At 43.6% G+C, this 14308-nt stretch overlaps 1 protein-coding gene across 3 annotated transcripts in view; it reads left to right on the top strand.

Moving 5' to 3' along the window:
- The window catches only part of PELI2 (pellino E3 ubiquitin protein ligase family member 2), a 138871-nt gene that overhangs the window by 89765 nt on the left and 34798 nt on the right, over nt 1-14308 (top strand). The window lies entirely within an intron of this gene.

Below are 14308 nucleotides of genomic sequence, written 5' to 3'. Positions count from 1 at the left end.
CCTTGCAGGGTAACTCTTGGTGTACTTTAGTTCCCGAGCTCTCCAGTAGCATCTCCTTGCAGCATGCAGCCCATGTCACTGGATGCCCACAGAAATACCAAGTATGTTGTCTCTAAAGAGACCGAATACACACCAACCTGTTGGCTCAGTTGAGGATGCACACCTCACTTTAATATAACAGCACTGGGATTAATTTATAATAAAACAAGAAGAATTTTATTAGTAAAGAACTGAGATTAAAGTAATACCAAGCAGAGATAATAGGAACAGAAAATAATTACAAATAAAACAAAAATATAATCATACTTTCTAGTAAAACTGAACAGTTACAATCCTTGTCTACAGCAGTTTTCTCACCTACAGCCACTTAGTGTCACCAACCCCACATGGTTGAGGCTCCGCTGTTAATGGAATGCAAAGAGCACAGACCTCTTTGTTATCCATTACTAAAGGACAAGATGCCCTTTTGGTTCTTATATTTCCCAAAGTTCATTGTCTTTGCCTCAAGAGTCTCTCTTTGCCTCAAGAGTCAGAATGACCTCCTGGAGTTCAGACTGTGGTGTGTCCCTAGTGCTGACACTATGCTTTCTCATCATCCTCTTGATAACTGGTGTTTACCTCAGTTGTAAATGAACTGCCCATTGTTTCTTACATTAGAGACTCAGGTGAATAGACATTCCTTTGTCTAGGACAAACTTGTTTATCGTATTTTCCACCTTCCCCCCCAAACATATTTCCAGCGGACATACATAAGTCTTTACACAATAATGACTGGTGTCACCAGCTTTCATTTGATACTTCACATCACACGCTTTACAGATAAATACAATGACAACAATGTGTTAGTGGTCATGAATGTGTCAAGCCTGGTAAGAGTTGCAGTATAATGGGCTTCCACCAGTTGTCATTGAACGGCTCTTGGGTCACGTTAGTGTGCAACAGTTCTCCAAAAACAGCCATATTTTTTTTAGTTTAATATAGCCACCCTATACACACCCATATAGTATATGATTAGAAAGCTTGTTTTATGTATGTTTAAATGATGTATAGTGTGGTGCTGTAATCTTGTAGGTGAGGTGAAACAGTGGTATCCAAAGTGAGTGTCACTTTTTGCACAGTTGAGAACAACATAAAATGTAACATAAGAATGGCCATACTAGGTCAGACCAAAGGTCCATCTAGCCCAGTATCCTGTCTTCCAACAGTGGCCAATGCCAAGTGCTTCAGAGGGAATGAACAGGATAGGTAATCGTCAAGTGATCCATCTTGTCACCCATTCCCAGCTTCTGGCAAACAAAGGCGAGGGACACCTTCCCTGCCCATTCTGGCTAATAGCCATTGATGGGCCGATCCTCCATGAATTGATCTAGTTCTTTTTTTAACCCCGTTGGTCTTTGTCTTCACAACATCCTCTGGCAAAGAGTTCCACATGTTGATTGTGCATTGTGTGAAGAAATACTGCCCTTTGTTAGTTTTAAACCTGCTGCCTGTTCATTTTATTTGATGACCCCTAGTTTTTGTATTATGAGAAGGGATAAATAACACTTCCTTATTCCCCAGTCATGATTATATACAACTTTTATAGTTCTATAAACACATTATTATTCTGCTTTTTTCCTTAAGGCTTTAAAGTCCTCAAACAGCTAATTTATTTGCTTGAAATTTGGTCAAATTGAATGGTGTGTTGCTAACTGCTACACTATTAACTTACTATGTTTCTGAATGTTTGGCTTTATTAATAGGGTAAGCAAAACAAGAATCTGCTGCCAGCATCACAAATGGATTTTCTTGGTCTTCTGTCCTTGGCTTCAAAATATTAATATAATTTACACTTGGATTGAATTACTCACAGATTGTTTCTATGCAGTAGCCTTTCTTTGTAATATAGATAATGAGATCAGATGAGAAAAACAGATTGTTGTCGAATGTTTTTGCAATATTGAGAGGGATCTGACTTGTTTCATGTTGCATGTCTTTAAGAAAAGGCTGCTTGGAAGGGATGTAAAGGTGTACGTAAAATGAACAGGCTTAACTATAACATACTTCTAAAAATAGAAATGGGAACTTTACGTGAACACAATTCTGTACGCTGCTAATTGTTTAGCTAAACCAAATTCAGCAATTGATTTGACTTTTTTTAAAAAAAAAGTCTTATAGGAGTGCCTAGAGACATCAACCAAGCACTGTACAAATACATAGTAAGAGACCCTTTCTGCCCTGTTGACAATCTAAATAGACAAAGGTGGGAGAGGAAAGAACCACCACAGGGTGAACTGAATTTCTCAGTGTCGTAGAGTAGGTCAGTGGCAGGGTTGGGAATAGAACCCAAGTCTTCTGAATCAGTTTGGCCCCCTACTGTATTGTGCCTCTAAAATTACAGCTAAACTAGTAGCACCACCTATATTTAAATTACCCTGATCTTTCCATTCTGTTTTCAGTGTTTGTACTTAGGCGTGGTCTAAACAATGTAAGCTGCCTGTGTCAATTTAGCTGTGCCTGTGTGTACACTTAAATTTGTCTCCCACCAATGTAAGTGCTTCCTTTAACACTACCTCTCCAAGCGGCATTGAACCATGGTTGATATATTGAGGTTGATGAAGTGCGAGTACAGGCACTGCATTGTCTTTGTTGACCCTAACAGTCCTTCAGCATGTGTCCCACAAAGCCTGATGTTGATGCTCTGGTCACAATTGTGAACTCCACTGCCCACGGGTTTACAGAAAGCCCTCCACACACTTTATAACCCTACACATTTTTTTATATGCCTTTTCCTGATGGTCCAGCTTGGTGAGCAAACCTAGCAGCTCTTGATTGTTGTGTGCAACTGCCCAGCTGACTATGCTGATTCCACTCTCCAGACACGCTCTGGCCTGGAGTAGACAGGAGAATATTGGATCTCCCAGGCCTGTGGAGAGAAGAGGCTGTGCAGGCACAGCTATGAACCAGCTGTAGAAATGTGGACCTTTGTAAGCCGATTGCATGCAGGATGCAAGAGAAGGCGTATGACTGGGATCTGTAGCAGTGCGGCATGAAAGCAAAGGAACAGTGTTGGGTATATCAGAAGGCTAAGGAGGTCAACAGTCGATCTGGTGCTGAGTTGCAGACCTACTGCTTTTAAAATGAGCTTCACTCAATACTTGGCAGAGACTAACCCCCCCCCATGCTACTGTTGATACCTCCTGAGGAGCCAGAGTCACAGGCCCATGAACAGTGAGAACAAGGAAAAGGAGGATGGAGGACATGCAACTGAGGTGTCCAGCTATGTCACGAGCTAGGACCTGTTTGAGACTCCATCATAGTCCAGTCAGTCCTGGCAGTCGACGATGGATGAGCCTGAAGCAGGGGAAGGAACTATGGGTAAGTATGTAAATGTATTTCCCTTTACAATGGTGTACTGATAACACCCCCAATTTAAAAGGGCACAGCTATTGACTTTTAATTAATTTACTTGAAGTAGAAGAGGTAGTTGCATAACAGAGAGGTAGATTTATTAATTTATTTATTGTACCCCTGTAGAGTTGGGGTGTGTGTGTGTGTGTGTGTGTGTGAGAGGCATGTGAAGCAATTTGTTTATGTATGCGGGATGTCACTTGAATCCTTCTGAGCGATCTTGATTAAACTTTCACAGAGATGCTCCACAGTCCTCTCCAGAAGGTTCCTAGGGATGGCAAGAGCCTTATTCCTTCCTTTGTGATAGGATACTTTCCCACGCCAGTCAGTGGTGACTTCAGCAGGCATCACTGCAATAAAAGGGTAGTGGCATACAGACCTAGATGGCTTTAGGAAGCCAACAGCTGCTGTGCTCTCTGTGTCTTTGTCATCCTCAAGAGTGAAATACCTGCTAAAATCACCACTGCCTGTGGAAAATGGTGCGAGTATTCAGTGCCATCGCCCTGTGTTCATAATTTCATGTTAATTTCCCTGGTGCTGTGAGTGGAACTGTGGACCAACACTGTAAAGCAGAAGTGTCAATAAGCCCTCCCACCCCCCAGCGCCAGGTTGCTGCCCCAGGCCACCCTTGGCTGCTGGCAGGCCGGAGCTACATGCCACCTGCTGGAGCTGAGCACCACTGCTGGCTTAATGGTAGGGGGGAAGGGAGAGTGGGGCCTCGGGGGAGAGTGGGCGAGGCCACGGCCTGGCTCAGGGGAGGCTTAGCCTGCCTTGGCTTTCAATACCCATCGCCTGTGTCTGAATCTTAACTTTCCCTTTCTATGTGACTATGCTGATGATAGGTTTCAGAGTAGCAGCCGTATTAGTCTGTATTCGCAAAAAGAAAAGGAGTACTTTGTGGCACCTTAGAGACTAACAAATTTATTTGAGCATAAGCTTTCGTGAGCTTATGCTCAAATTTGTTAGTCTCTAAGGTGCCACAAGTACTCCTTTTCTTTATACTGATGATACCATTGTATATTTTATCTGTCATTGCTGCTGTTGCACCCCTTCATACATTTGAGCCAAATAAGGAAGATCCTCATGTTTAGCAAGATCCTGCAAGCAGGTGCTGTGCCACACCATGAGCAGAGGGCCTGGAGGATGAATATTACAAACTATATGGAGAAGTTTGAATTGTATGAAAGCACAGACAGGCTCAGGTATCCCAGCAGAAAAAGGAGAGGGAGATGCACCAGAACATAATGGCTTTTGGTAGCAAACACAGATGTTGCAGACTCTTGTGGACCCAGAGGTTCAACAGTCGAAAGCTCACCTCCCTGTGCAGTTAATGGAAAATGCCATTATAACATCTCCCTCCACCTCCCTTTCCTTCTCCTCCAACTATTCCACCTGGCATCTGGGACTGCATCCCTACCCCTACCAGTCCATGCGGGAGGACATTAAGGACAGCCATAGCATCAAGTACACTGATATGCGAGAGCCACAGTTGCTTTATGTGTAGCTAAAATGGACATGAATGTTCTTTCCCTTTCATACACTCTGTGCCATAAAATTATTAAGCTGTTGATGTATTTGCTTTTAACATGCATGGAATTTTTTCTGCAAAGATTTTGTTACTCAATAAATTTCTATTGTTTTGGAAAATAATTCATATTTATTAATTCCCAACATTTGCTGCAGAATACCTAGTAATGCTGAATGTACCCACTCAATTCTTGTTGTACAGTGACACAACTAATAGGATCAGTGGGGAAAAAGTGTAATAATCAAATCTACAACAAGCACCACAAAACTAATGGGTTCATTGACAGTGCTATATTCATAGATGTACACCAAGCACCACACAATTCCTAACAGGCCCCAAGACAGCAGGATCAGGTAGAGTAGAGTACAGTACACAATGCATTTACTGTGGCTCACTGTTAAACTACTGTTTCAGAGCCTCCCTGAGCTGCATAGCTCCATGCTGAGCTCCTCTAATAGCCCTTGTGTCTTACTGCTCAAACTCGGCACACAGATGCTTCTCTTTCACCTCCACCCTGGTGACAACTTTTCCCTGTTCGCTTCACAGATATTATGCAGGATATATCAGGCAGCTATAACCTTTTGGGTTTGGGGTTTTTTTTAACTGAAATCCAGTCTTGTGAGTATGCAATGCCAGCATACCTTCAGTCCACTCATATGCGCTCATGCGCACTCATGCACTAGTATAAGGGCCCCAGCCAGCTCTGCACCCTCTCGGTTCCTTCTTGCTGCCTGTGACTGACTGTCACTGGAACAGCTCCTCTTGCTTTGGCATAGTCCTATTCAGGAATCTTAGTTCTTTTCCCTTGTTTCTATATACCCAGTACTTTATTTTTCTTAACTTGGACTGTTGTAGATTAGTTGAATGTAGTTAGTTGGCACTTCTTACTCTGTTATAGAAGTTTCATCTGCTTCCAATGCTGGGACATGCCTCGGTCCTGGGTTTCAAGCCCTGTGCCTCCTGCAGCAAGCCCATGCCTGTGAGTGACTCGCACTCCAGTTGTCTGAAGTGCCTGGGAGAGACTCGGATCAGGGACTGCTGCCAAATCTGTTGGGACTTTAAGTCCCATGTGAAGGACAGGGAGATCAGGTTCAAGTCCCTCCTGATAGAGGCGGCACGCCGTCCCTCATTGGAGCCAAGCTGGTCTAACTCAGCACCCAGTACCTCCGTGTTGGTGCAGAGGGCTCCTTCCACTGTGAGAGTCTCTCAGCACTGTTCTCCTTTACTGGTACTGGGGAAAAAAACCTATAAGAAGCAGCTGGCTGAGACAGGACATTAAAGAGAGCCAAGCATGGGATGCGCGGTGGAGTACGACCTGATTTTGACCACTCCTTTGCCTCTGCTCCAAGTGCAGGACCCTTGACTCCACCTCATATGCAGGCTCCGTAGAGTCCAGTCCTGGACCATCCCTCATCACTTCAAAAGTATGGAGACACTTACATTGGCGGGAGCCAAATTTAAGTGAAGACACTCTCATTGCTAGGTCGATAGAAGGCAGCTTATGTCAACCTCACTGTGTAGTGTAGACCAGACTTGTGTTATGAATTCTTGCAGTTTGATTAAGTTTGCCGTGCACTGTAGTTGACAGAGCTATAGGCCCAGTTAACTTTGGTTTCTACATTAGCAGAAGCTAATGTAGAACCTAATGCAGAATGACTGGCAGCAGAAAGTTGTCTTTTTTTATTAGGGATATTTGGATCAATGAGTGTATGGACCACTCTGGATAGAACAGCAATGATTCAGGTATGAAAAGGATGAGTTAAAATTTTTGGGACAGCAATGACACTTTATTTCACAAAACAAAAATCTATTTTAAACTACAGATTTTGCTTTTTTGGTACTTCTCAATCCATTTTCAAATATCTGACAGGATCACCACTTTAAAGTATTGCCAGTATTTGCACAAATGACAATCTCCATTTGGTTTTTAGTTTTAATCCTAGATGGCTTCACTTTTGAATTTTTTTTAAATGCTGTGCAGTTCAAGTTGCAAGTGGGTTGTTGTAGAGTTAAAGATCTCTTTAAAAGAAAACTGTCTTCATCATTGTTTTGGGGAACATGTTGGCTTTTTAACCATTTTTAGACACTTCTGATCAAATTGTAATTCACAAATTTGAAACTTTTTTTTAATGCCTATCTGTGAACCAGTAAAATGAAGAAAATTGGCAGTTTACACACTCTGGGTGTATATGTTCATTCCTAACAAAATATAAATTACATATAGGAGGTGATTTCTGACTTTAAATTTTTTGAACTATTCTATATGTTCCAGGTTGTGGGGCTTTGACTTTTCTTCCATGAAGGAGAAAAGTGTAGGATGCATGCTGTGCCTTATAGCTACTATTTCTCAAAACTATCATTTTATTTGTCGTATTTCTCCTGATACTAGCCTCCAGCCAGATAGTCAGTCATCTGTGCGTCAAATGGCAGAATACCCTATTGCTGATCCACACTGCCACCAATAACATTAATCTGTTTATAGAGCTGGACAGAATTTAAATTATTATTCATGTTGGTTGCATGTTTTGTTTGCACTGGAACTCTGCAGTGTCTCTACTCCAGCCTAACTGATCCTCGAGGGTATGTCAGTTAAACACCATTGGTTGGCCCATGTCAGTTGAGCTGGTCTCAGGCTCCAGGGCAGTTTAATTGTAGTGTAGATGTTTGGGCTTGGGTTGGAGCCTGGGCTCTGGAACCGTCCTCCTTCCCAGGGTTCCAGAACTTGGGCTTCAGTTTGAGCCTGAACATATATTTTGCAGTTAAACAGCCCTGGAGCCTGAGCCTTGTGAGCCCGAATCAGCTGACAGGAGACAGCCCTCTGTATTTTAATTGCAGTGTAGACATGCCCTTAGAGCTTTTTTTATTCTTAGTCTAAGTCTTTAGAAGACAAAAATAAGAAGCCACTCTGTGACCATTCACTGGAAAGCATAGAGTATATAAAAGGAAATCTGTTGCATTGAATTGAAAAATTGTACTTTTCTTCAATACCAGTTATAGCTGGCCCCAGTCCTGCAATGCATTGCATGTGAGCCCGCCACTGCACTCTCAGAGCCCCACTGAAGTCAGTGTTGCTCCTCCCAGATGTATCTCTTTCCCCACACAGTAAAGTACGGGATCAGGTAGTCTGACTAATTTGCCATCATAAGATATTGCATAGGACAATTAGAAAATAGTACAAGTAATGTGCTTTAGTAATATCAATGCTGTTCTGGATAGCTTTGTGCTATCCTAGTATAACCATTAATAGTCAGTGTGATTATATAGCTGTACTAGACATTTCTTAATTTCCCGCTTGTGTTCCTGCTGGTGCTGCTCTATCGGTGGTAGCAACAATGGGGATTTGTCAAGGGGGGGGCCGGCCCCTTTTAAATGAGGGGGGGGCCGGCCCCTTTTAAATGAGGGGGGGGCCGGCCCCTTTTAAATGAGGGGGGGGCCGGCCCCTTTTAAATGAGCGGGGGGGCCGGCCCCTTTTAAATGAGCGGGGGGGCCGGCCCCTTTTAAATGAGCGGGGGCCACCTTCCTGATGTTCACAGTCCGGCCAATTAGGACAGCACTTGGGGCTATAAAAGATCAAACAGAAGGGGGGAGAGGCAGGAGGCTCTTGTGGAAAGGTTGAAGGCAAGAGACCAGCAGAGGAGCTAGCTTGGTGACCTTCCTGTGCTGGAGATTTGGAGGCTAGGGGAACAGGAAGTTGCTGACCTGTACAAGATGTAAGATTAATGTAACGGGAAGTGATGGATGATCCCCTGGTGAAAATAAGTCCCTGGCAGAGATGGGTGCTGGTGGTTCTGCTGGGAAGAGCAGGGTTGCACTTTGGCTGGAAGGACTGGGGTGGCTGTCTGGGCAAAAAGACAGGAGAGGACTGAAGAGCTTGGGTGTGGTGGAAGATGTGAAGTGTGATATCTACAATGTCAATGGACTAAATGTGGGATTTTAAGGACTGTATGCTCTAGGTGTGATAAATGGACTATGTTTTGAACTTTTGTTAGATTATTTGCACTATGTTTTTGTAAAACTGGCTTCAAGGAGGAAGGAGTGGGGATATTGCGATAAGAGAGCCTGTCGTAGAATCTTTAGGAGCATGAGTGGGGAAATGGTATGGGAACCCTGGCATAAAAGCTCCCAGCCGCAAGGGAGGGCTTGGGGATGGGGGTGAATAGTGTACAGGAGCATTAATGTGGGCTGTCTGCTGGCATGTTAACCACAGTGTAGTCTAACATTGCTCTTAACCAGTCTGGATGGCAAGGTGATTAAAACGATAGTTGCCTGGCTGCACTAATGCTTCACTGTTCCAACCATTGTTTTCAACTATGAGAATTAAAAAAAAAAAAATCAGGCTTGTAATGTAGAGACAAGGCTCATTTAGGTAGAGATCTGTCAAGGGATTGCAGTGCTGCCATTATTGTTGTGGGTAGGGGAGAGAAGAGGAGTTCTTATCAGCTGTACTACAAAAGCTCTTAAGGTCAAATGTTCCCAACTCCTCATCTTGGGGCTTTTAAAACATGTTACTTAATACAGTGCACTCCTTTTATAAGAATCACATCCGTCTCAGATATTTGATTCATATAAGTGGTTGATTCTTACAAGCGGAATCGCTAAGACTGGATGAAATCGACCGTTATGTTTTAAACAGCTGGCTTTTTATTCAATTGACAAATGTCTTTTTTTTACCAGAACTAAATTTTGTAGTCTTTAAAGATATAGAACATTGAACTAAACCATACTGATATTCTAACTGAGCAACACGCTGCTATTATTATTATTTATTATTTATTACTATTATTATTATTGTTACCCAATCAGTTAGCTGATACTTTTATTGAAGGCAATTAATAATACTGTAGAGTATGTTGCAATTTTACACAAAGTGAAAGTATATTCTGCTCATGGGATTACTCTTCTGTGCTCTTTTTAAGCAGGTTTCTTTGCATTTTTAGACTTCCTAATCTGCAACTACTCTTGAAGGTAACTAGGAATTTTTTTCATACTTCAAAGCATTTTAACAAATAATTTTTGTGTGTGTAGAATTCTATTCTTCTCAGGCCACACATAATGCTTTAGAACTTTGTTTTTCATATCAAGGCCATTTAATTTTCTTTGTTTGACTGAATCACCAGTTGTCAAGTTGGTACTACACGTGTGTTGTGATTAGCCCAAAACCTTTATTGAAGGTATGTATGTATGTATCTACCATACAAGAACCCACATCATACCATGAGTTCCCAATGCAATGCTATGGCAAAAAGTGCTGATGGAATCCTTGGTTATATACACAGAATAAGAGCGGACAGGCGATTGATTGGTTGATTTATTTATTTATTTATTTTGCCTTTGTGCATGGCATTGGTGAAAAAAATACTGGAAAATGACACATCATTCTTGTGTCAATATTTTGAAAAAGATGTTAAAAAAATGGGAGGGGGTGCAGAAAAGGGACACAAAATGACTCGAGGGCTAGAGAAAATGCCTTGCAGTGAGAGACTGAAAGTTTAATCTGTTTAATTTATCAAAAAGAAGACTGAGAAGTAAGTTGATTATTGTGTGTAACTATGTCATAGGAAGAAAATACCAGATACTAAAGAGCTCTTCAGTTCAGCAGCAAAAGACATAACAAGAACTGATCGCTGAAAACTGAAGCCAGACAAATTCAAATTGGGAATTAGGCAAAAATTTTTAACAGTGAAGGTGATTTAACCATTGAAACAAACTGTCAAGGGGAAGGGGTGGATTCTCAATCTCTGTCTCCAAATCTAGATTGGATGCCTTTAAGGTATGCTTTAGTCAGAGACCCAAGTATTGAGCTCAATACAGGGGTAACTGGGTGTAATTTAATGGCCTGAGATATACAGCACGTCAGACTAGATCAGTGTTTTTCAAAGTTCGAGTCATGACCCAGTACTGGGTCATGGCAGGTAAGGCACGTTAAAAGTCCCGTCGGCGGTGCTGCCCAGCTAAGGCAGGCTAGTGCCAACCTGTTCCGACACCGCGCTGCGCCCCAGAAGCAGCCAGCAATGGGTCTGGCTTCTAGGCAAGGGAGCCATGGGGCTCCGTGCACTGCCCAAGCACTGGCTCCGCACTTCGATTGGCCGGTTACCAGCCAATAGGAACTGCTGGGGGAGGGTGCCTGCGGACAAGAGCCACATGGAGCCGTTTGCATGCCTCTGCCTAGCAGCCGGACTTGGTGCTGGCCACTTCAGGCACAGTGCGGTCCACAGTGCCAGGATAGACGGGAAGCCTGCCTCTGCACTTCGGCTGCACCACTGACTAGGAGCCAGTGGAGGTAACCCAGCACCCCAATCCCTGCCCCAGCCCTGAGCCCCCCAAACCTGGAACCCCTTCCTGCACCCCAAACCTCAGTCCCGGCCCTACCCCGGAACCTGCACCCCCAACCAAGAGCCCTGACCCCCTCCTGCACCCCTGCCCCAGCCCAGAGCCTCTTCCTGCACTCTGAACCCCTCATTCCCAGCCCACCCCTCAGCCCTGACCCCCACACCGCAACCCTCTACCCCAGCCCTGAGCCCCTCCCACACCCCAAACCCCCTCATCCCCAGCTCCATTGGGTCGGGACATCAACGATTTTCTTAAACTGGGTCCCCAGGAAAAATTCTGAAAAACCACTGTACTAGATGATCCAATAGTCCCTTCCGGCCTTAAACTCTAATACACTAATTCAGTTCTCAGACTTACCAAATATCTTTACCTGTCTTAATTCTACTTTTGGTGAAATAAAGTTGGGTAACTTGTTACTGCTGAGAAGTTGCTGGAGTGGAGGGGTCAGCAGGGGGAGCCTTATTAGTATGCTAATTCAATACCGTCTTGAAGCAAGCCTTGATTTTCACCATTACAGTATCTAGCGCGTACATGTGAGACTTGAGATTGGGAAGAAATGAAACTAGAGCACTAGTACAGAATGAAAAATGGATATTCTTGGAGGAATATTAAAGGTGAGTTATGTGTGCCATACATACCAGAGAAACTGATGGAGAAAGTAATCCAACATGCATATGTTCCAAGTATAAATGAGAAATCTGGGATGCAGTAGTACCAAAAGACAGACCTAAGCAAGGCAGGATGGTAAGTTAGACATTTGCTATGCAGTTTGACCATTCTGGGTTGCATTTATAGAGGTATCATGTTCAGAGCAAGAAAGTAAAAAATTATCTGTTTATGGGTTTGAAATGACTGCAACTGGACTGTAAGAGTACAAGATGCCACGTTTTTCTGGCCCTTTTGAATTCTCGTCTATCTTTTTGACAGTGAGGAGGTTGGAGAAATTAATTTAAATGCTCCCCCTTAGCAAAGCAAAATTAAGAGTCCTGAGCTATTCCCCATCAAAAAACCAAGACAGATGCAGTTTAAAATTTCATAGGCAGACACAGTAACTTTCCATCTTTTATTTTGTGTAAAATTATGGCTAATACCCTAATTTAAATGTGGTTATACCAGCTGGCGTCACTTTAAATTTCTGTGTTATCTGTACTAGCAGACCTAATTTAACAATTACTGTGAGACATCTTGAGTGAAAAAAGTTTAAAACAATTGTCTTACACAGAAGCAAAGCAATCAGGATGAAACCTTTGTTTATAAAAGCTGTTGTAAATTACCTACTTGTAGAGAGAACTTTTAAAATACCATTTTCAAGGTATCTGATTAGGTTAAGGTTGCCAGGTGCCCAGTTTTCAACTGGAAAGTCCAGTCAAAAAGGCAACCTGGCAGTGTCTGGTCAGCATTGCTGACCGGACGCCAAAAGTCAGTTTACTCTGGGTGGAGGGGGAGTATCAGGCTGTCAACCTGTGCCAACCATGAGCATAGTTTGGGGGAGCATTGCCATCCCACTGCCTCCACCACCATTGATTTCTGCGAGTGCTGAGCAGGGCTTGCTCTGCTCAGTCTGTCCAGGGGGAGGGGGCTCTGTCCTTCCCATGCTGCTCCAGCTCGCTCAGCCCCTCTTTCCAGCTGAGGGTGGCAGCTTCAGGACTCTGCCTCCTGAGTCCTAGTTCCCATCTCTGTCATTTTCTGTATGTGCTGGGTCCCGTTCTGTATGGGGGGTGTGACGTTATTGACATAAGCTGGGACCATATGGATGATTGTTGCAATCAAAGTCCTGTAGTGGCACCAAATCTTGTATAAAGGGGGTCAAATGAGGTGTCTAAGACAAGGTTATGGTTTGCTGGTTATGATTATGCTGTCTGTGTGTATCATTTTTATAGTTAAAGTTATGAATCTTGGCTCTATACTGTCTTTATTTCAAACCTGTGCTATGCTTCTGGGGAACACGCCAGACAAGTTGGTGTCAGCTCTGCCTAGCCTGCTTGATGGCCCATTAAGGACCATCAGTTATACAATTGACCCATTGAGAGAAGGCAGACACGCCTTATGACTCAGCCAGGTATGCAGGGACAGGCCTGTGGACAGAACTCTGAGGTTTTTCCAGGCCATGTGATGGACAGCTTGTCTTTGGAACAAAGAAAGCAGAGACCACATGGCAAGAGAATATTAAAAAGCTGCTGCAGCTCCTCGATCTTGTCTTCAGGCTTCTGGAGGAGCTTTGCTACACTGAAGCTGTGAACGAAGGACTGATGACCCAACCCAGCTGTGGATGTACTCCAGAGACTTGATTTGAACTGCTGCAAGCCTGAACCAAGAACTTTGCCATTACTATATGTAATTGATTCCATTTAACCAGTTCTAGCTCTCATCTATATTTCTTTCCTTTTATGAATAAACCTTTAGATTTTAGATTCTAAAGGACTGGCAACAACGTGATTTGTGAGTAAGATCTGATTTGTATATTGACCTGGGTCTGGGGTTTGACCCTTTGGGATTGAGAGAACCTTTTTTTTTTTTTAACTGGGGTATTGGTTTTCATAACCATTTGACCCCATAACGAACGGCACTGGTGGAGATACTGGGAAACTGGAGTGTCTAAGGGAATTGCTTGTGTGATTTGTGGCTAGCCAGTGGGGTGAGACCAAAGTCTGCTCTGTTTGGCTGGTTTGGTTTGCCTTAGAGGTGGAAAAACCCCAGCCTTGGGCTGTAACTGCCCTTCTTTAAGCAATTTGTCCTGAATTGGCACTCTCAGTTGGGTCCCGCCAGAACCAGCATTGTAACGTGGGGAGGTAAGGGGGGGGAAAGAGGCAGTAGGGAATGAAGGGGGATAGGATAGGGCAGGGGAGTGGGATAGGGGCTGGGGGCAGTGTGGAGAGGAAAGGGAATGGGGTGGGGAATGGAAGTGGATGGAGGATGGGGCAGGGGGAAGAGAAGGGAATAGGGTAGGATTGCCACCCATCCAGTTTTACCCAAACAGTTTGGTTTTTGGCTTCTGTGTCCGTGCCATTTAGTGTTGTCAGGTGTTTGGGTTTTTTTGGGACCTGGCAACTCTATATGGCA

Source organism: Dermochelys coriacea, chromosome 6, assembly GCF_009764565.3.
Source record: "Dermochelys coriacea isolate rDerCor1 chromosome 6, rDerCor1.pri.v4, whole genome shotgun sequence".
NCBI lineage: Eukaryota > Metazoa > Chordata > Testudines > Dermochelyidae > Dermochelys > Dermochelys coriacea.
Note: the sequence above shows the minus strand (reverse complement) of the source record. Positions and strands in the feature narration are given on the sequence as shown.